Source organism: Callorhinus ursinus, unplaced genomic scaffold, assembly GCF_003265705.2.
Source record: "Callorhinus ursinus isolate GAN/ISIS: 27379988/994484 unplaced genomic scaffold, GSC_fseal_2.0 scaffold61, whole genome shotgun sequence".
In the NCBI taxonomy this organism is placed as follows: Eukaryota; Metazoa; Chordata; class Mammalia; order Carnivora; family Otariidae; genus Callorhinus; species Callorhinus ursinus.
The window spans coordinates 4,699,481-4,723,641 of NW_027397123.1; the positions used below are offsets into that span (position 1 = coordinate 4,699,481).

The following is a 24,161-nucleotide window of genomic DNA, read 5'->3' on the forward strand; positions in this document are numbered from 1 at the left end:
GAATGTGAGCTCTATAAGGGCAGGATTTCAGCCTCATCTTTCCATCTTTAATTTTCCATTGCTTCAAACTGTGCCTGGCTCTTAGTAATATTGAGTCTTTACTACAAGACAGTCAATTTTCAGAAGGGGGAACTGAGACACAGAAGTTAAATAATTTGATCAAGGTCAGTCAGGAAATTCCAGAGCATCAGATCCAAGCTAATGCGCTGCACTATTTCACCCCCACTCCCCAAGCAGATAACTTAGCATCCTGTTTATAGCTCAGGATAACTCTCTGCCTTCATGGCTGTACCCTCTGCCATGCCCTGAAACCCTGCCACACCATGCACATGCATGCCCCTAAATTCTGCTGTGTGGTTTTGGGGAGTTCAAGGGCTGGATTCTAGGAAGTCTTCAGGAGCCACTGATCCTGAAGAAACTGGGGACTATCCACCATACCTTGAAGGGACAGTTGATAGAAACATGGATATCAGGAGTGCTTTTGGAGGAAGTCTCTGATGGAAATGAGGAACATTCTATTGAAAATTGGAGGAAAGTTATTCTTGATATGAAGTGGCAGAGAACCTGCTCAAACTGTGTTCTAGTGTTCTGCAAAAAGTAGAACTTGCAATTGATGAACCTGAATATTTAGTTGAGATTTCTAAGCAAAGTGCTGAAGGTACTGCTGTCTTTCTCCTTGCTGCTTTTGATAAAATGCAAGAGCAGAGAGATAAACTAAAGAAGGAGTTGTTAAGCAAAATGTAATCAGAACTGAAGATTTGGAAAAATCTGAGCCTGTCCATTTTGCAGAAAATGAGAGGGAGTAATGTCAACAAGATGGCAGACAGGAAGCTCTAAGCCCTCACTCCCCCATGGAGACACTGAATGAGCAACATATATGAATCAAAATACCACTGTGAGAACTCTAGAGACCAGTTATGAACCTGCCACAGTGCTTCCTGAATCTGTTGGTTTATTTTTTATCACTTTTGGAGAGCGTTTATCCATTTTCTTTTTGAATGTTGCCTCTCTTCTGTTCTCTCAATTCTTTCTTTGCAGAAATTCAATTTTGCCAGACTGTAACATTTTAACTTTCACATCACTTTTCTGTTTTACTTAATTTTTCCTTTTCTTTGTGCATTAAATGCAATGCTGATGACTGGAACCTTAAGAAGCAATCATAGCCCAAACTGGACCCCATTGGAACAAGACTGTCCTGAAGAAGTGATACAGGCGTTTCAAGGACCACATGTTTCTGGGGGACTTAGGAAATTCATGATGGAGCTTTCTCACCAATAAAGCAGAAGCCTTTCCCCTACCCTTCTCTCCCCTTCCAAATTTCCCAACCTCCACATTGGTGGTGATGCTTCTTTTAAAAACTCTCATCAACAAAAACTTAGATGTTGCAAAAAATAAATAAAATGGGCAAAGGACTTGAACAGACGTGTTTCCAAAGAAGATATACAAATAACCAATAATCACAGTAAAAGATGCTCAGTGTCATTAATCATTAGGAAAATGCAAATCAAAATCATGAGATTTCACTTTACAGTTCATAACCACTAGAATGCCTATAACAGAAAAAAATGGAAAATATTAAGTATTGGTGAGGATGTGGAGAAATGGGTACCCTCATACATTGCTGATGGTACAGCTAATGTGGAGAACAGTTTGACCACTCTCAAAAAGTTAAACACAGAATTACCATATGACCCAGTACTTCCTTTTCTGAGAATATACCCAAAAGGATTCAAAACAGGTATCCAAAAAGATAAAAAATAAAAAACAGGTGTCCAAACAAAAATCTTACACAAATGTTCGTAGCAGTACTGTTCACAATGGCCAAAAGTTGGAAACAACCCAAATGTGATGAAAGGATAAGCAAATGGTTCTATATCCATAAAATGGAATATAATTAAGCCATAAAATAGTTATATATACATCCTAGAAAATAGATGAACCTTGAAAACATGCTGAGTGAAAGAAGCCAGACATATTGTACCTTGTATTGACATACAAGGGTACATATTGTATGATTCCATTTATATGAACTATCCAGAATAGGCAACCCATCAGGGCAGAAAGCATATTAGTAGTTTCCAAGCAGTGGATGGAGGGAATGATGGAGAGTAAGTCCCTAATGGGCGGTGGGTTTTATTTTGGGATAATGTAAATGTTCTGGAACTAAATAGTGGTGATGGTTGCAAAACATTGTGAATGCATCAAATACCATTGAATTGTACACGTTAAAATGGTTAAAATAGATTCCTCGGGTAAATGGCAGAGTAGGAAGATCCTAAACTCACCTTGTCCTATGGACACACCTAGATAACCACCATATAAGTGTAACTAACACAGAAAAGAGCTGAAAACTGGCAGAACAGACTTTCCACAGTTAGGCCTCCATAGACAGGAGGCCAAATCTAAAAAGGTAAGAGGGGTGGAGATATGGTCAGGAACCACAAACAAGAGGGACACTGCAAGCACAGGGTAGGGAGAGGAAGAGACCCCACACCAGACAAACCCCAGACACCAGAGACCTGCACTGGGAAGACAAGTACCCAGAACATTTGACTTGGAAAACCAGTGGGGCTTAACTTCACAAGTTTTTACAATCAGCAGGGCTTAACTCCTGGTATTCAAAAATCAGCAGGAGGTTTGGGACGGCTGGAGGGCATAGGAAACAGTCCCTACACTTGAAGAGACAACATAACAAACAACTCCTCTGAGATAAAGCATAGAAGCAGCAACTTGTAAAAGTGCCTAGGGTATAATTGAAGATTTATTTGCTAATCCCAGAATGTGTGCTGGAGGGGCAGGGATCTTTAGGAGACTTCTCAAAGAACAAAAGAGCTGGCAATCACCTTTTCCCTGCCTCTCACCCCAGGCTAGATAGCCAGACACCTGCAGAAGCCAGCACAAAGACCCCCCACTTGCCTTGCTAACACTGCACCCCACCCCACATTCTCCTGTGAATCTGCCCACTCCAACCTATGCCACTCAGCTGGAGTGCCTCCAAAGTGGCTCCTGCCACATCACATCCTGCAAGCAGCTGGGGCAAGGACCAGCACCACTCCAAAGTGACTCCTGCCCTGAGGAGAGGGGAAGGTGTGTAGTCACAAACCAGTTTGACTACAGCCCCAGCATACAGACTGAAGGCAGACATCTGATCTGACTGCCAGCCCTGCCCATAGCAAAAACCTCTCAGGGGGCAGCACAGGCAGACTGCAGCTCTGGCAGATGGACTGAGAGCAGGCATATAGTCTGACTGCTTATATCACACAATTTCAAACACATGGCAGCCCAAGACAGGACACTTAACAGGACAGGGACCAAACCTGGCCCACAACAGGCAAAGTGGGACACTGTAGCCAATTAGATTGAAGGCAAATGCAGCTTAGCCACAATAGGAGGGTGAACGCACTGGACATAGGAGACACCCCTGAAGTGTCTGGGTGAACAGGGAACAGGTTCTGGTGAACAGGGAACACTGTACTACAGGGCACCAGAGAACTCCTACTTCATTAGCCCACTGAAATGGAGATGTGCAATATACCTGAGAGAATGTAAAGTAATGGTCATAAAGATACTTAGTGGATTTGAGAAAAGAGTGGAGGATCTCAGTAAGACCTTCACCAAAAAGATAGAAAATATAAAACAGAACAAATCAGAGATGAAGAACTCAATAACTGAAATTAAAAATACACTAGAGGGACTCAGTAGTAGAGTAGAGGAAGCAGAAGAATGGATCAGTGAGCAGGAAGACAGAGTGATGGAAAGCAACCATGCTGAATGGCAAAAAGGAAAAAATAATAAAAAATGAGAACAGGTTAAAGGAACTCAATAACATTATCAAGTGTAATAATATTTGCATTATAGGGATCTAAGAAGGAGAAAAGAAAGAGAGGCAGAAAATGTATTTGAAAAAATAACAGCTGAAAATTTCCCAAATCTGGGGAAGGAAACAAACATCCAGATCCAGGAGACAGAGCAACCAACAAAATCAACCCAAGGAGATCTACACCAAGACACTTTAATTTAAAAGTGGCAAAAAGTAGTGATAAAAAAAGGAATTTTAGAAAGGGTGCCTGGGTGGCTCAGTCGTTAAGCGTCTGCCTTTGGCTCAGGTCATGATCCCAGGGTCCTGGGATCGAGCCCTGCATTGGGCTCCCTGCTCTTTGGGAAGCCTGTTTCTCCCTCTCCCACCCCCCCTGCTGTGCTCCCTCTCTCGCTGTGTCTCTCTCTGTCAAAAAAATAAATAAAATCTTAAAAAAAAAAAAAGGAATTTTAAAAGCAGCTAAGGAAAGAAGACAGTTACATACAGGGGAAAGCCGATAAGGCTATCAGTGGATTTTTCAGCAGAATTTCTGCAGGCCAGAAAAAAGTGGCATGATATATTCAAAGTTCTGAAAGGAAAATCTGTAGCCAAGAATACTCTCCAGAAATGCTACCATTCAGAATAGGAGAGAGAGTTTCCCAGACAAACAACAAAAGTTAAAGGAGTTCATCACCACTAAAGGGATGTTACAAGAAATGTTAAATGGAATTCTTGAATTCTGATTTATTTATAAATAAATAAATAAACAAACAAACAAAATCAGTCAAGAAATTCATGAAATAAAAGGATGTAAATTATGCATTCATATACAAGGACACTGGGGAGAGTAAATATAGTGTTTTTAGAATAGGTTCAAACTTAAGTGACCATCAACTTAATATAGACTGTTATATGCATAATACAAACCTAATTATATACAAACCTAATGGTACACAAATCAAAAACCTGTAATAGATATGCAAAAAAATTAGAATTCCAAACACAACCCTAAAGAAAGTCATAAAAACACAAGGGAAGAGAGCAAGAGAAGAAAGAAACAGAGAAGAACTACAAACACAATCCCAAAACATGTAACAACGTGGTAAGAAGCACATACTTATCAGTAATAAATTTGAATGTCAATGGACTAAATGCTCCAATCCAAACATATAATGTGAACGGATGAAGCAAGACACATCTATATGCTGCCTATAAGAAACTCAATTCAGACCTAAAGACACAAGCACGTTGAAAGTGAAGGGATGGAGAAGCATTTACCACACTACTGAAAGTGAAAAGGAAACTGAAGTAGCAATACTTAGATCAGATAAAATAGACTTTAAAACGAAGACTGTGACAAGAGACAAAGAAGGACACTACATAATGATAAAGGGAACAATCCAACAAGAGAATATAACAATTGTAAATATTTATGCACCCAACATGGGAGCACCTAAATACATAAACCAAATATTGACAGACATAAAGGAAGAAACTGACAGTAGTACAATAATAGTAGAGGACTTTAACACCCACCTACATCAATAGATAGATCATGCAGACAGAAAAACAAGGAAACAGTGGCTTTGAATGACACACTGGGCCAGATGGATCTAACATATATTCATAATATTCCATCCAAAAACAGCAGAATACACCTGCTGAGGGCAGCTAACGTAGACACCAGCTTTTTGCTGCGTTTTACTCTAAACTCCAAGCTCCTGCACCTTGGTGTGACTGTCCTTCTGGGACAAACCTCCACCAGCCCCAGGGTGGCAAGTCACCCCCCACCCACCCTGCAGTGGATGAGTGCGGGTCTGTACCATGCCACATCCCTAAAGATGGGAGTTTTGAAACACGGTGGGTCTGCCTAGGATAAAACACAAGTGCACTGCATTGCCAGGCAGCGGATAGCTGGCACACAGACAAGGTGAAGGCAGGGATCTGAGGGATGCCTGGGACACATGAGGGGAGATTATTCCCTCTTCTGTGAGTGCTTCCAGGACAGCAGGGGTGGGAACTCCCCTCTCCAGGGACAAGGGATAGAGCTGGCACCATTTTTCCCCCTTACCCATCAACATGGACCGACTTCAATAAGCAGCACAGCGCCAACAGCGGATGCCTGAGCTGCTTACATCAAGCCCCATCCCACTGCACTTTGCAGGTGCTTCTTACTAGGGTAAGTGTGCCTGAGAACCAGAGCAGTGGGCCCTTCCCCCAGAAGACCAGCACAAACCCCCTGAAAGCACCAAGTCTACAGATCATAGAGTGCTGCAAAGCTTCAGCTCTAGTGGAAATAGCATCAGGCCTCTTTTAACAAGCAGACCAGAGCACACCTAGTTAAAACTCACCACACTCTGAACAAGGTCCAAACACTCCTACTGCACTCTAGGAGAAGCTCTTCAGAAGACTGACCTGAGGGAATGAGCAGCCAAAACACAGCAGCAGAGTGCACATAGCACACACCAGAAACACTTCCTGAAGCTCCAGGCCCTTGACAGCATATGATTTCTTAATAAAGCCATTACTCTCAGGAACAGGAAACATAACAGGCTTTTCTAACACAGAGAAGAAGACAGAGACCTAGACAAAATGCCAAGATGGAAGAATTCATCCCAAAAGAAAGAACAAGAAAAGGTCATGGCCAGGGATCTAATCAAAATGGATATAATTCGGGTGCCTGGGTGGCTCAGTCGTTAAGCATCTGCCTTCAGCTCAGGTCATGATCCCGGAGCCCTGGGATCGCGTCCCACATCGGGCTCCCTGCTCAGTGGGAAGCCTGCTTCTCCCTCTCCCACTCCCCCTGCTTGTGTTCCCTCTCTCGCTCTGTCTCTCTCTGTCAAATAAATAAATAAAATCTTTAAAAAAATGGATACAATTCATATGCCTGATCCAGAATTTAAAACAACAATCATAAGGATGCTAGCTGGGTTTGAGAAAAGCATAGAAGACAGTAGAGAATCCCTTAACAGAGATAAAAGACCTAAAATCTAGTCAGGCTGAAATAAAAAATTCTGTAACCAACATGAAAAACTGACCGGATGTAATGATCACAAGGATGGAAGAAACAGAGGAATGAAAAAGTGATATAGAATATAAAATTATGGAAAATAATGAAGCTGAAAAGAAGAGGGAAAGAAAAATATTGGATCACAAATGTAGACTTAGGGAATTCAGTGATTCCATAAAGCATAATAACATTTGTATCATAGGACTCCAAGAAAAGAAGGAAAGGGGGCCAGAAGATTTATTTGAGGAAATTATAGTTGAAAGCTTCCCTAATCTGGGGAGGGAAGCAGACATCCAAAACCAGGAGGCACAGAGAACTCCCATCAAAATCAACAAAAGCAGGCCAACACAAGACATATCACAGTAAAATTTGCAAAATATAGAGAGTAAGAAAAAATATCCTATAGGGAGCAAGGGAAAAGAAATCCCTAACTTATAAGGGAAGACAAAAAGTTAGCAGCAGGTCTATCCACAGAAACTTGGCAGGCCAGAAGGAGTGGCATGATATATTCAATATGCTGAATGGGAAAAATATGCAGCCAAGAATATCCAGCAAGACTGTCATTTAGAATTGAAGGGGAGATAAAGAATTACCCAAATGAAAACTAAAGGAGTTTGTGACCACTAAACCAGCCCTGCAAGAAATACTAAAGGGTACTCTTCAAACAGTAAAGAAAGACCAAAAGTGACAAACACTAGAAAGGAACAGAGAAAGTCTCCAGAAACAAAGACTTAACAAGTAATAAAATGGCACTAAATTCATGTCTATCAATAATCACTCAGAATGTAAATGGACTAAATGCTCCAATCAAAATACACAAGGTGTCAGAATGGATTAAAAAACAAGAGACATCTTGGGCGCCTGGGTGGCTCAGTTGGTTAAGCAACTGCCTTCAGCTCAGGTCATGATCCTGGAGTCCCTGGATCGAGTCCTCCATCAGGCTCCCAGCTCAGCAGGGAGTCTGCTTCTCCCTCTGACCCTCCCCCCTCTCATGTGCTCTCTCTCTCTCTCTCATTCTCTCTGTCTCAAATAAATAAATAAAATCTTTAAAAAATAAAAAAATAAAAAAATAAAAAACAAGAGACATCTATATGCTGCCTACAACAGACTCATTTGAGACCTTAAGACACCTGCAGATAAAGTGAGGGGATGGAGAACCATTTATCATGTCAATGGACGTCAAAAGAAAACCGGAGTAGCCATATTTATATCAGACAAATTCGGTTTTATTTTTTTAAGATTTTATTTATTTATGTGACACAGAGAGAGAGAGAGCACAAGCAGGGGGAGCGGCCGAGAGAGAGGGAGAAGCAGGCTCCCCTCCAAGCAGGGAGCCTGATGTGGGGCTTGATCCCAGGACTCTGGGATCATGACCTGAGCTGAAGGCCAGGTTCTGCACATGACCCAAAATTCCAAAGCTTGTGATGTCAGTAGCAGTGTGGGCACTGAACATGTGCATGAGCCCCGAAGCTGTTCTGTTGAGCTTTGCCATGTTCATCATTGCCTCCTGGTACGCCAACTTGACGTCTTCTTGGGTGACCACTAGTTTGATCTTATTCCATTTTTCAGGAATGTACAGCCACAGCCATCTGCGTCCCCAGGGTCTTCATCAGCACAAGCATGTCCCCCGGCACCATGTTATCCAGCATGAGAAATTCACTGGGCTGGCAGACAGTTGTGGCCACTCCTCCCAGAACAATCCAGGGGTTTAACACCATCTGGCCACCAGTCACAGATGTTCCTGCCTCCTTTGCTGCATCTTTAAAACCCTGTATAATTAGGGGCATCACTTTATCCCTTTCCCTGTCGGTCATTTTATTACTGATTCCAAAGAGCATCAGCATATTGTCACATTCTGTGGCCCCCATGGCGTAGAGGTCACTGAAGACGTTGGCACATGCTATCCCGCCCATCACATAAGGGTCACCGATGATAGGATAGATGTAATCCGTGGTTTGAACCAGAGATCGCCACGCCTCAAAGGAATGACACAAGTATCCATTCCAGTGCCAAGCTAGAACTGATAGACGAATTCAGTAAAGTTGTCAGACACAAAATAAATGTACCAGAACCTGTTGCATCCCTATACACCAATAATGAAGCAGCAGAAAGAGAAATCAAAGAATAAATCCCATTTACAATTGTGCCAAAAACCATAAGATACAGAGGAATAAACCTAACCAAAGAGGTAAAAGATCTGCACTCTGAAAACTATAAAACACCTATGAAAGAATTTGAAGATGACACAAAGAAATGGAAAAACATTCCATGTTCATGGATTGAAAGAACAAATATTGTTAAAATGTCTATACTAGCTAAAGGAATCTACCCATTTAATGCAATCCCTATCAAAATACTACCAGCATTTTTCACAGAGCTAGAACAATCCTAAAATTTGTATGAAACCACAAAAGACCCCAAATAGCCAAAGCAACCTCGAAAAAGAAAAGCAAAGTTGGAGGTATCACAATTCTGGACTTCAAGTTATATTACAAAGCTGTAGTCATCAGGACAGTATGGTACTGACACAAAAACAGACACATAGATCAATGGAACAGAATAGAGAGCCCAGAAATGGACCCTCAACTCTATGGTCAACTAATCTTCGACAAAGCAGGAAAGAATATCCAATGGAAAAGACAGTCTCAGGGCATCTGGGTGTTTCAGTCGTTAAGTGTCTGCCTTTGGCTCAGGTCATGATCCCAGGGTCCTGGGATTGAGCCCCTCATTGGGCTCCCTGCTTGGCAGGAAGCCTGCTTCTCCCTCTCCCACTCCCCTTGCTTGTGTTTCCTCTCTCACTGTCTCTCCCTCTCTGTCAAATAAATAAATAAAATCTTAAAAAAAAAAAAACACCACAATCTCTTCAACAAACTGTGCTGGGAAAACTGGACAGCCATATGCGGAAGAATGAAACTGGACCATTTTCTTTCACCATACCCAAAAATAAATTCAAAATAAATGAAAGACCTAAAAGTGAGACAGGAAACCATCAAAATCCTAGAGGTGAACACAGGCAGCAACCTCCTGAACATTGGCCATAGCAATTTCTTACTAGACACATCTCTGGAAGCAAGGGAAACAAAATGAACTATTGGGACTTCATCAAGATAAAAAGCTTCTGCAGAGCAAAGGAAACTATCAACAAAACTGTAAGACAACTTATGGAATAGGAGAAAATATTTGCAAATGACATATGTGATAAAGAGCTAGTATCCAATATCTATAAAGAACTTCTAAAACTCAACACCCAAAAAATAAATAATCCAGTTTAAAAAATGGGCAAAAGACATGAACAGCCTTTATTCCAAAGAAAACATACAGATGGCTAACAGACACATGAAAAGATGCTCGACATCATTCATCATCAAGGAAATACAAATCAAAACCATGATAAGATACCACCTCACACCTGTCAGAATGGCTAAAATTAACAACACAGGAAACAACAGATGTTGGCAAGGATGTGGAAAAAAGGGAACCCTCTTACACTGTTGGTGGGTATGCAAACTGGTGCAGCCACTCTGGAAAAAAATCTATGGAGAGTCCTCAGAAAGTTAAAAATAGAACTACCCTACGATCCAGCAATTGCACTACTAAGTATTTACCCAAAGGATATAGAAATACTGATTCGAAGGGATACATGCACCCTGATGTTTATAGCAGCATTATCAACAATAGCCAAATTATGGAAAGAGCCCAGATGTCCATCAACTGATGAATGGATAAAGATGTAGTATATATATCCAATAGAATGTTACTCAGCCATCTAATAGAATGATATCTTACCATTTGCAATGACATCAATAGAGCTAGAGAGTGTTAATGCTAAGCAAAATAAGTCAGAGAAAGACAAATACCATAGGATCTTGCTTATATGTGGAATTTAAGAAACAAAACAGAAGAACATAGTGGAAGGGGGAAAAAGAGAGAGGGAAGCAAACCATAAGAAACTCAATGAAACAAATAATACATTATATGTTAATAAAAAAAAGAAATTCTTAATGACAGAACAAACAGGGTTGGAGGAAGGTGGGTGGGGAATGGGCTAAATTGGCGATGGGCATTAAGGAGGGCGCTTGTAATGAGCACTGGGTGTTATATGTAAGGGATTAATCACTAAATTCTACACCTGAAACCAATTTTACCAGATGTGTAACTAACTAGAATTTAAATAAAAACTTGAAATTAAAAAAAAAAAGACCAAAATCATACTAAGTTTCTTTCCCCACCACAATGGTATAAAACATTGAAATCAGTAACAGAAGGAAAGCTGGAAAATACACAAAAAATTGGAGGTTGAACAACATGTTCCTGAAAGACCAGTCAAAATATCAAATAGGAAATCAAGAAATACCTTGAAACAAATAAAAATAGAAGCAAAACTTATGAGATCCTTCAAAAGCAGTTCTAAGAAGGAATTTTATAGTGATAAATGCCACATTAAGAAACAAGAATGAATTCAAATGCACAAACTCACTTCCCACCTCAAGGAGCTAGAAAAGGAAGAACAAACTAAATCCAAGTTAGCAGAAGAAAAGAAATAACAGATAAAAGCAGAAATAATTGAAATAGAGACCAGGAAATAAATAGAAAAGATCAATAAAACTAAACACTGGATTTTTAAAAAATAAACAAAATTGACAAACCTTTAGCTAAACTAACTCAGAAAGAGAGAGAGAACTTAAATAAAATCAGAAATGAAAGAGGATATACTACAACTGATACCACAGAAATACAAAAGATCATAAAAGACTACTATGAAAAAACCATACACTAACAAACTGGAGAACCAAGATGAAAAGGATAAACTAGAAGTATCCAATATACTAAGACTGAATCATGAAGAAATAGAACATGTGAAGAGATCAATAACAAATAAGGAGGTTGAATTGGTAATTTTTTAAAAATTCCCAACACAGAAAATTCCAGGACCAAATGGTTTCACTGATGAATTCTAACAAACATTTAAAGAACAATTAACTCCAATCCTTCTCAAACTCTTCCAAAAAATTGAAGATTCTTCAATTTTAAGAGCAGCACTCTCAATTTAATTTTATAACGCCAGCATTATCCTGATAACAGAACCAGATAAGGACACTACAAGAAAAGAAAAGTCCAGACCAATATCCCCAGTGAATATAAATGCAAACAAAATATTAGCAAACTGAATTCAATGGCACATTAAAAAGATTATACACCATGATCAAGTGGGATTTATCCCTGGAATGCAAAGATGGTTCAACACAAGCAAATCAACAAATATGACATAACATGTAATAGAATGAAAAATTAAAATGAAATGGTTATCTCAATAGATGCTGAAAAAGCATTTGCCAAAATACAACATTTTTTCATGATAAAAATGCTCAACAAATTAAGGATAGAAGGAGCATACCTCAACACAATAAAAGCCATATATGACAAATTCACAGCCAGTATCATACTATGGTGAAAAGTTGAAACCTTTTCCTCTAAGATCAGGAACAAGACATGGGTACCCACTCTTCACTACTGCTATGCAATGTAGTACTGGAAGTCCTTGCCAGAGAAACAGACAAGAAAAAGAAAGAAAGTGCATCCAAATCAGAAAAGAAGAAGCAACATTGTCTTTTTGCATGATATGATTGTGTAGATAAAAAATCCTAAAGATTCCACCAAAAAAACCCAGCAAGTACTCAAAGAATTCAGTAAAATTGAAAGAGGAGTCCAAGATGGCAGAGGAGTAGGAGTCCTTAGTTTCACCTGGTCTCAGGAATTCAGCTAGACAGCTATCAAATCATTCTGAACACCTGCACACTCAACTGGAGATCTAAGAAAAAAGCTTCAACTCTACAAATAGAAAAGCGACCACTTTCTGCAAGGTAGGAGGTGCAGAGAAGTGAATCTGAGGCAATATATGGGAAGATAAACTGTGGGGAGAGGGAGCCTCCATAAACTAGCTACCGGAAAGTGATACAGCAGCAGAGCACAAAATCAGAACTTTTAGAAGTCTGCTCTGGTGAGGGATGTCCCTGCCTGAAAAGTGTTCAGGTCACGAAGTGGGGTGGAATCCTAGGTGGGACAGTGTGGTCTCAGGATCCCTGGGTCATAGGAAGACCGGGAGTGCCTGAGTGTGGCAGAGCTCCCAGGCATTGGAGCAGGGAAGCTGGTTGCAATCAGCGTGCCCAGGAATGGGCTCTCAGCTCGGAGTTACCATAAACCATGAACCATGGCACAAACAACTGCTCTCTGAGCAGGGGCCCAGCAAGTGGCAGAACCACAGGAGACACCCCTTCTTCCCCTGGGAGGAGCAGCAAGGGTGCATGCTGCAGGAGTTTGGAGACTCGAAATGGGGTCGTGTGCCTGAGATGGAAACGTTCAGTCACAGGCTGGGTGAGCAAAGAGTGTGGATGGAGACCAGGTAGACAGGAGTGATTGACAGCTTTTCCTTGAGGGCACACCGAGGAGTGGGAGGCCGCCGTTTTCATTCTCATCCTCTAAAACTGCCACATACAGGAATCCAGAGCAGAATACTTAGCCTGGCCCCCTGGCAAAGGTGGTGCAATTCCATCCAGGGCAAATACACTTGAGCATCAATGCAACAGGCCCCTCCCCCAGAAAATCAGCAAGAACATCCAGCCAAGACCAAGTTTACCATTCACTGACAACTGCAAAACTCCAGTGCTAGGGGAATATAATATATAGAATTCACAGGTTTTCTTCCCCCCACAATTCTTTAGTCTTTCAATTTTATTTTTTAACCAATTTCTTATTTTATCAACTCTTTTTTAATTTTCATTTTTACAGTCACATTCTGTCCTTTCATTATATTTAATTGTATTTTTGTACATATGTTTTTCTTTCTTTACAATTTTAGGATCTAATTTTCTAACAAATGGACCAAAATACATACAGGATCCACTGTATTGCTCTATTCTGGTCACCTGTCTGATTACTTTTTTTTTTTTTTTTTTTTTGGTTTCGGGTCTCTTCTGATTTGTTTAGTGTATATTTTTCTGGGATCATTGTTGCCATTTTAGTATTTTGTTCTCTTGTTCATCTCTCTTCTCTGGACGAATGACAAGACAAAAACTCACCTCAAAATAAAGAACAAGAGGCAGTACTGACTGCCAGGGACCTGGTCAGTATGGACATAAGTAAGATGTCGGAACTAGAGTTCAGTATAACGTTTATAGAGATACTAGCTGGGCTTGAAAAAAGCATAGAAGACACTAGAGAACCCCTTTCTGGAGAAATAAAAGAACTAAAATCTAATCAAGTTGAAATTTTAAAAAGGTTACAAATGAGATGCAATAAAAAATTGAGGCTCTAACTGCTAGGATAAATGAGGCAGAAGAGAGAATTAGTAATATAGAAGACAAAATGATGGAGAATAAAGAAGCTGAGAAAAAGAAAAACAACTACTGAATCACGAGAGGAGAATTTGAGAGATAAGTGATACCATAAAGCAAAACAATATTAGAATAATTGGGATCCCAGAAGAAGAGGACAGGGGTTGGGGGAAAAGGTATATTGGAGCAAATTATAGTGCAGAACTTCCCTAGTCTGGGGAAGGAAACAGGCATCCAAGTTCAGAAGGCACAGAGAGCCCCCTCAAAATCAATAAAAATAGGTCAACACCCCGACACATAACAGTGAAACTTGCAAACCTCAGAGACGAAGAGAAAATCCTGAAAGCAGCTCAGGACATGAGGTCCATAACCTACAAAGATAGAAACATTAGACTGGCAGCAGACCTATCCACAGAGACCTGGCAGGCCGGAAAGGACTGGCATGATATATTTAGGGTGCTAAATGAGAAAAATATGCAGCCAAGAATCCTTTTCCAGCTAGGATGTCATTCAAAGTAGAAGGAGAGAAAAAAAGCTTTCAGGACAAACAGAAACTAAAAGAATTTGTGATCACCAAACCAGCCCTATAAGAAATGTTAAAAGGGACCCTTTAAGCTAAAAGAGAGCCCAAAATTAACATAGAACAGAAAAGAACAGAGACAATATACAGAAACAATGACTACAGGTAATACAAGGGCACTAAATTCATATCTTTCAGTAGTTACTCTGAATGTAAATGGGCTAAAAGCCTCAATCAAAAGACACAGGGTATCAGATTGGATAAATGCTGTCTGCAAGAGACTCATTTTAGACCCAGAAACATCCAGATTGAAAGTGAGGGGGTGGAAAACCATTTATCATGCTAATGGACATCAAGAGAAAGCTGGGGTGGCAATTCTTATATCAGACAAATTAGATTTTAAACCAAAAACTGTAATAAGAGATGAGGAAGGACACTATATCATAATTAAAGGGTATATCCAACAAGAAGATCTAACAATTGTAAATATTTATGCCCCTAACATGGGAGCAGCCAATTATATAAGCCAAGTAATAACAAAATTAAAGAAACACATTGATAATAATACAATAACAGTAGGGGACTTTAACACCCCACTCACTGCAATAGATAGATCATCTAAGAAGATCAACAAGGAAACAAGGGCTTTGAATGACACACTGGACCAGATGGACTTCACAGATATATTCAGAGCATTCCATCCTAAAGCAACAGAATACACATTCTTCTCGGGTGCACATGGAACATTCTCCAGGACAGATCACATACTGGGTCACAGATCAGGTCTCAACCAGCACCAAAAGATTGGGATCATTCCCTGCATATTTTCGAAACTGGAACTCAATCACAAGAGGAAAGTCGGAAAGAACTCAAATACATGGAGGCTAAAGAGCATCCTACAAAAGAATGAATGGGTCAACCAGGAAATTAAAGAAGAATTTTTAAAAATTCATGGAAACAAATGAAAATGGAAACATACAGGTCTGTAACCTTTGGGATGCAGCAAAGGCAATCCTAAGAGGGAAGTATATAGCAATACAAACCTTTCTCAACAAATAATAAAGGTCTCAAGTACACAACCTAACCTTATACCTAAAGGAGCTGGAGAAAGAGCAGAACATAAAGCCTAAACCCAGCAGGAGAAGAGAATTAAAGATTAGAGCAGAAATCAATGAAATAGAAACCAAAAGAACAGTAGACTAGATCAATGAAACTAGGAGCTGGTTCTTTGAAAGAATTAATAAGATTGATAAACCCCTGGCCAGACTTATCAAAAAGAAAACAGAAAGGACCCAAATAAATAAAATCATGAATGAAAGAGGAGAGATCACAACCAACACTGAAGAAATACAAACAATTATAAGAACATATTATGAGCAACTATATGCCAACAAATTAGGCAATCTGGAAGAAATGGATGCATTCCTAGAGATGCATAAACTACCAAAACTGAAACAGGAAGAAATATAAAACCTGAACAGACCCATAACCAGCAAGGAAATTGAAGCAGTAATCAAAAATCCAACAAACAAGAGCCCAGGGCCAGATGGCTTCCCAGGGGAATTCTACCAAACATTTAAAGAATACCTACTCTTTTGAAGCTGTTTCAAAAAATAGAACTGGAAGGAAAGCTTCCAAACTCTTTCTCTGAGGCATTACCTTGATCACAAAACCAGACAAATATCCCACCAAAAAGGAGAATTACAGACCAATATCCCTGATGAACAAGGATGCAAAAATTGTCACCAAAATACTAGCCAATAGGATCCAACACAACATTAAAAAAATTATCCACCACGACCAAGTGGGAATTATTCCTGGGCTGCAAGGATGGCTCAACTTCTGCAAATCAGTCAATGTGAGACACTACATTAAAAAAAAAAAAAGGAAAAGAACCATATGATCCTCTCAATAGATGCAGATAAAGTATTTGACAAAGTACAGCATCCTTTCTTGATTAAAACTCTTCACAGTGTAGGGATAGAGGGAACATATTTCAATATCATAAAAGCCATATATGAAAAGTCCACAGTGAATATGATTCTCAATGGGGAAAAACAGAGCTTTCCCCCTAAGGTCAGGAACATGGTAGTGATGTCCACTATCACCACTGCCGTTCAACATAGTTCTAGAAGTCATAGCTTCAGCAGTCAGACAACAAAAAGAAATAACAGGCATCCAAATCAGCAAAGAAGTCAAACTCTCACCGATGACATGATACTCTATAAGGAAAACCCAAAAGACTCCACCCAAAAATTGCTAGAACTCACAGGAATTCAGCAAAGTGGCAGGATTTAAACCAGTGCACAGAAATCAGTTGCATTCCTATACACTAACAATGAGACAGAAAAAAGAGAAATTAAGGAGTCAGTCCCATTTACAGTTGCACCCAAAACTATAAGATACCTAGGAATAAACCTAACCAAAGAGGCAAAGGATCTGTACTCAGAAAACTATAGAACACTCATGAAAGAAATTGAGGAAGACAAAGAAATGGAAAAGCATTCCATGCCCATGGATTGGAAGAACAAATATTGTTAAAATGTCTATGCTACCTAGAGCAATCTATACATTCAATGCAATCCCTATCAAAATACCATCGACTCTTTTCACAGAGCTGGAACAAATAATCCTAAAATTTTTATGGAATAAGAAAAGACCCCAAATAGCCAAGGGAGTGTTGAAAAAGAAAACCAAAGCTGGTGGCATCACAATTCCGGACTTCAAGCTCTATTACAAAGCTGTCATCATCAAGACAGTATGGTACTGTCACAAAACAGACACACAGATCAATGGAACCGAATAGAGAACCCAGAAATGGACCCTCAACTCTACGGTCAACTAATCTTCGACAAAGCAGGAAAGAATATCCAATGGAAAAAAAGACAGTCTCTTTAACAAATGGTGTTGGGAAAACTGGACAGCCACATGCAGAAGAATGAAACTGGACCATTTCCTTACATCATATACAAAAAATAGACTCAAAATAGATGAAAGACCTAAAAGTGAGAGAGGAATCCATCAAAATCCTAGAAAAGGACACAGGCAGCAACCTCTGTGACCTTGGCCACAGCAACTTCTTGCTAGACATGTCTCCAAAAGCAAGGGAAACAAAGGCAAAAATGAACTATTGGGACTTCATCAAGATAAAAAGCTTTTGCACTACAAAGGAAACAGTCGACAAAACTAAAAAACAACGCACAGAATGGGGAAAGATATTTGCAAATGTCTTATCAGATAAAGGGCTAGTATCCAAAATCTATAAAGAACTTATCAAAGTCAACACCCAAAGAACAAAAAATCCAATTGAGAGATGGGCAGAAGACATGAAAAGACATTTCTTCAAAGACGGCATACAAAAGGCCAATAGACACATGAAGAAATGCTCCACATCACTTGGCATCAGGGAAATACAAATCAAAACCACAATGAGCGGGGTGCCTGGGTGGCTCAGTCTTTAAGCCTTTGGCTCAGGTCATGATCCCAGGGTCCTGGGATCAAGTTCTACATCAGGCTCTCTGCTCAGCACGAAGCCTGCTTCTCCCTCTCCCACTCCTCCCGCTTGTGTTCCCTCTCTCACACTCTCTCTCTCTCTGTCAAATAAATAAAATCTTAAAAAAAAGCACACAATGAGCTACCACCTCCCACCAGTCAGAATGGCTAAAATTAACAAGTCAGGAAACGACAGATGTTGGCGGGGATGCGGAGAAAGGGGAACCCTCCTACGCTGTTGGTGGGAATGCAAGCTGGGGCAGCCACTCTGGAAAAGAGTATGGAGGTTTCTCAAAAAGATTAAAATAGAGCTACCCTAAGACCCAGCAATTGCACTACTTGCTATTTACCCCAAAGATACAAATGCAGTGATTCGAAGGGGCACCTGCACCCCAATGTTTATAACAGCAATGTCCACAATAGCCAAATATGGAAAGAGCCCAAATGTCCATCAGCAGATGAATGGATAAAGAAGATGTGGTATATATACACAATGGAATATTATGCAGCCATCCAAAAACACGAAATCTTGCCATTTGCCACAGTGTGGATGGAATTAGAGGGTATTTTGCTAAGCGAAATAAGTCAATCAGAGAAAGACAATTATAAGATCTCACTCATATGTGGAATTTAAGAAACAAAACAGGATCATAGGGGAAGAGAGGAAAAAATAAAACAAGATGAAATCAGAGAGGGAGACAAACCATAAGAGACTCTTAATCATAGGAAACAAACTGAGGGTTGCTAGAGGGGAGAGGGTGGAGGGATGGGGTAGCTGGGTGGTAGACATTAAGGAGGGCACGTGATGTAATGAGCACTGGGTATTATAATATAAAATATAAGACTGATGAATCATTGACCTCTCCCTTTGAAATCAATAATACATTATATGTTAATTAATTGAATTGATTTTTTTTTTAAAGATTTTTAGTTAATTTGTTTGACAGAGAGAGACCCAGTGAGAGAGGGAACACAAGCAGGGGGAGTGGGAGAGGGAGAAGCAGGCTTTCTGCCGAGCAGGCAGCCCGATGCGGGGCCCGATCCCAGGACCCTGGGATCATGACCTGAGTGGAAGGCAGATGCTTAATGACAGCCACCCAGGCACCCCTTGAATTTAAATTTTAAAAAATGAAAAAATAAAAATAATAAAAATTAAAAAGACAAACACTTTGAAAAAAAAGGAATCAGTAAAATTGTAGGATACAAAGTAAATACACAGAAAGCAAATGTGTTTCTATACACTTACAAACAAAACAACCAAAAAATAAATAAATAAAAGAGTCCCATTTACAACATCAAAAACAATGAAAACTTTAGAAATAAATTTAACCAAGGAGGTGAAAGATCTGTATGCTGAAAACTTTAAGATTTTGATGAAAGAAACTGAAGAAGATGTGAACAAATGGAAAGATAGCCCATGTTCATAGTTTGGAAGAATTAATACTGTTAAAATATCCATATTACCCAAAGCCATCTATAGATTCAATGCAATCCCTACCAAAATTCCACTGGCTTTTTCACAGAATTAGAAAAAATAATTCTAGGGGCGCCTGGGTGGCTCAGTTGGTTAAGTGACTGCCTTCGGCTCAGGTCATGATCCTGGAGTCCCTGGATTGAGTCCCGCATCGGGCTCCCTGCTCGGCTGGGAGTCTGCTTCTCCCTCTGACCCTCCCCCTTCTCATGTGCTCTCTCTCTCTCATTTTCTCTCTTTCAAATAAATAAATAAAATCTTTAAAAAAACTTATTAAAGAAAAAGAAAAAATAATTCTAAAATGTGATGCCATAAAAGACCCAAAAGTCATAGCAATCCTGAGAATGAAGAATAAAGGCAGGGGCATCATGCTTTTTTATTTCAAACAATGCTAAAACTATGCTAAAAACTATAAAAAACACTAATCAAAACAGTATGGCACTGGCATAAAAACAGACACATAGACAACAGAACAAAATTGAAAGCCCAAAAATATATCCTCATATATATGATCAACTTATATTTGACAAGGGAGCCAAGAATATACAATGGGGAAAAGATAGTCTCTTCAATAAATGGTGCTAAAAAAACTGTATATCCACAATGCAAAAGAATGAAATTGGACTCCTGTCTTACACCATTCACAAAAACTAACTTGACATGAATTGCTGAATTATTATATTGTACACCAGAAACTAATATAACACTGTGTATTAATTATACTTGAATTAAAAATGAATTAATGTGACATGGATTAACGAACTAAATGTAAGACTTGAAAACTTGACACTCCTAGAAGAAAACAAGGAAAAGCTTCCTTACATTGGTCTTTTCAGCAGTTTCCTGCCTGTGACACTGAAAGAACAAGAAACAAAAGCAAAGATCTATAAGTGGCGGGCACCTGAGTGGTTCAGTCAGTTAAGTGTCTGCCTTCAGCTCAGGTCATGATCCCAGGGTCCTGGGATCAAGTCCTGCATCGGGCTCCCTGCTCAATGGGGAGCCTGCTTCTCCCTCTCCTCCCTGCTCGTGCTCTCTCTCTCTCTCAAATAAATAAATAAAATATTTTTTAAGAATCAATAAGTGGGACTACATCAAACTAAAAAGCTTCTGCATGGGGGTGCCTGGGTGGCTCAGTCATTAAACATCTGCCTTCAGCTCAGGTCATGATCCCAGGGTCCTGGGATCAAGTCCTGCATCGGGCTCCCTGCTCAGCAGGAACCCTGCTTCTCCCTCTCCCATTCCCCCTGCTTGTGTTCCCTCTCTCACTGTCTCTCTCTGTCAAATAAATAAAATAAAATAAAATAAAATAAAAAGATTCTGCATAGCAAAAAAATTAACAAAATGAAAAGGCAACTTGTGGAATGGAAGAAAATACTTGTAAACCATCTATCTGATAAAGGGTTAATATCCAAAATATATGAATAACTCATACAACTCAGTATTTAAGAAACCCAATTTTTTAAAAAAGAGCAGAAAAAATGAATAGGCACTTTTCCACGGAAGACATACAGGTGGCCAACACGAACATGAAAAGGTGCTTGACATTGCTGATCGTGTATACATACACACACACACACATACACACACACACACACACACACACATATTGAATATTTTTCAGACACGAGAAAGAAGAAAAACCTATCATTTGTGACAACTTGGGTGAAACCTGAGGGCATTATGTTAAGTGAAATGTTAAACTGAGACAGACACTATATACATTCATTTATATGTGGAATCTAAAAAAGCCGAATAGAGAAACAGAAAGTATAGTAGTGATTACCAGGTCCTGGAGGTGGAGAAAATGGGAGATATTGGTCAAAGGGTACAAATTGCAATTATAAAATTAACAATTTCTAGGGATTTAATAGCATGGTGATTATAGCTAATAATACTATATTACATACTTGAAAAATGCTATAACAATATGTCTTAATTGTTCTTACCACAAAAAGCAATGGTAATTATGTAATGGGATGGAGGTGTTAGCTAATGTCATGGTGGTGACCATTTTGCAATATATAAATGTATCAAATCAACACAATATACACCTTAAACTTACACAATGATATATGTCAATTATATCTCAATAAATTGGGGGCAGAAAGAAGAAGGAAATCATAAAAGCTGCCAGAGGAAAATGACACGTACAGGAGTACTGTCATAAGAATGACAGCTTAATTCTCATCATAAATTATGGTGTACAGGGGCACCTGGGTGGCTCAGTTTTTAAGCGTCTGCCTTCAGCTCAGGTCATGATCCCAAGGTCCTGGGATCGAGCCCCACGTCGGGCTCCCGGCTCAGCAGAGAGCCTGCTTCTCCCTCTCCCACTCCTCCTGCTTGTGTTCCCTCTCTCACTGTCTCTCTCTCTCTCTGTCAAAATAAATAAATCTTGAAAAAAATAATAAAATAATAAATTATGGTGTACAGAAGACATCGCTAAAGCTCTGAAAGAAAAAAAAATCTATCAATCTAATTTGGTCATTTGTATCTTCTCTCTTTTTATCCTGATCAATGTGGTTAGATGTTTATGAATTTTATTGAAAAGCCAGATGTTGGGTCTTATAAATTTCTCTATTATCTTACAGTTATATATTTGAGTGGCTTTTTACTCTGGTCTGTTAATTTTTTTTTTCTTCTGCTTACTTTGGATTTTTTTTTTTTTTGCTCTTCCTTTTCTAGTTTCTCAAGATAGAGTGATTGATTTGAGACCTTTATTTTATAATATTGGCATTTAGTGCTATAAATTTGCCCCTAAGTGCTAGCAGCGTCCCACAAATCTTGATGAGTGGTCTTTGATTTCTATTCAGAACAAAGTACTTTCTAATTTCTCATTTGATTTCTTTTTTCACTTGTGGATTGTTTAGTAGGAGTATATGATTAAATTTCCCAGTATTTAAACACTTATCAAATATCTTTTGATAATTGATTTCTCATTTAAATCCATTGTGGTCAGAGAATATAATTTGAATTATTTGAATGATGCTAAGTATATTGTTGGGTAATGTGTCAGTCAGGTCAAGGTGCTTGTTAGTGTTGACCTAATCTTCTATATCCTATTGATTTTTCTGTCTGCTTGTTCTATCAATAATTGAGAGAAAAATTATATAGTCTCTAAGTATAATTTTGGATTTGTCTACTTCTCCTTTCATTTCTATTGTTTTTGCTTCATATAATTTGAAGCTTTGCTATTAGGTACAAAATGTTTAGGATTTGTATATCCTCTTGTTAAATTGACCCTTCTATCATTATGAAATAATCTTTCTTATTCCTTGTAACATTTTTTGCTTTGATATATACTATATCTGGTGCAAATGTAGGAACACTGGCTTTCTTTTTATTAGTGTCATCATGTTTATCATTTTCCACCTTTTTGTTTTTAGCCTATATTTGTCTTTATATTTAAAGTGGGTTTCCTACAGGCAGTATATGTTGAAGTCTTCTTTTTTATTCACTCTAACAATCTCTGCCTCTTAAATAGAATTTATAAACCATTTATATTTGAAGTGGTTACTGATATGATTGAGTTTAAATCTATAGCTTTGCTATTTATTTCCCATTTGTCCTATCTGTTCTGAATTATTCCTTCTTCTGCCTAATTTTGAATTTTTACAATTCAATTTTTTGTCCTATATTCACTTATTTTTTAATATTTTTAAAGTGGTTTTATTTAGCGGCACCTGGGTGGCTCAGTCAGTTAAGTGTCTGACTCTTGATTTTGGCTCTGGTCATGATCTCAGTGTCGAGCTCCATGCTGAGCATGGAACCTACTTAAGATTCTCTCTCTCTCCCTCCCCCCCCCTCCCTCCCCAGTTGTATGCATGTGCACACATTCTCTCTCTCAAAAACATAAAAATTTAAATTTAAAAATTTAAAAACATAAAGTAGTTTTATTTATAATATACATCTTTAACTTAACACAATCAACATTCAAGTAATATTATATCCTTTCATATATAAGATTTAAAAATACAAGAACAGTAGGCATCCATTTCTTCTCCCCTGGCATTTGTGCACTGTGTAATACATTTTATTTCTACATGTGTTATCAATCCCAATATAATTATTCTATTATTTTTTAAAAGATTTTATTTATTTATTCATGAGAGACTGAGAGAGAGAGAGGCAGAGGGAAAAGCAGACTCCCCACAAGCCTGATGTGGGACTCGATCCCAGGACCCTGGGATCACGACCTGAGCTGAAGGCAGATGCTTAACCCACTGAGCCACCCGGGCGTCCCATCTATTCTTTTATTTTATTTTATTTATTTTTTTCTTTAAATTTTTTTGTTATGTTAATCACCATACATTACATCATTAGTTGTTGACGTAGTGTTCCATGATTCATTGTTTGTGCATAACACCCAGTGCTCCACGCAGAACGTGCCCTCTTTAATACCCATCACCAGGCTAACCCATCCTCCCACCCCCCCTCCCCTCTAGAACCCTCAGTTTGTTTTGCAGAGTCCATCGTCTCTCATGGCTTGTCTCCCCTTCCGATTTCCCCCCTTCATTCTTCCCCTCCTGCTATCTTTTTTTTTT

The 24,161-nt window shown here is 39.1% G+C and overlaps 1 protein-coding gene and 1 pseudogene across 8 annotated transcripts in view; one reads left to right on the forward strand and one right to left on the reverse strand.

Annotated features, from left to right (window-relative positions):
• The window catches only part of LOC112810782 (major allergen I polypeptide chain 1-like), a 49,042-nt gene that overhangs the window by 7,725 nt on the left and 17,156 nt on the right, over positions 1 to 24,161 (forward strand). Inside the window, exon 2 of one of the 8 annotated variants that reach the window (XR_012376033.1) lies at positions 1,155 to 1,755. The exons of 5 other annotated variants lie outside the window; for them this stretch is intronic. The gene's annotated coding sequence lies outside the window, so the exon portion shown is untranslated. Of the gene's footprint in view, positions 1 to 1,151; positions 1,756 to 24,161 lie in introns of those variants that run through there. 2 more of the 8 variants (XR_012376032.1, XR_012376035.1) reach the window with 2 other exon arrangements.
• Positions 7,928 to 8,814, reverse strand: LOC112810581 (selenide, water dikinase 1 pseudogene; annotated as a pseudogene).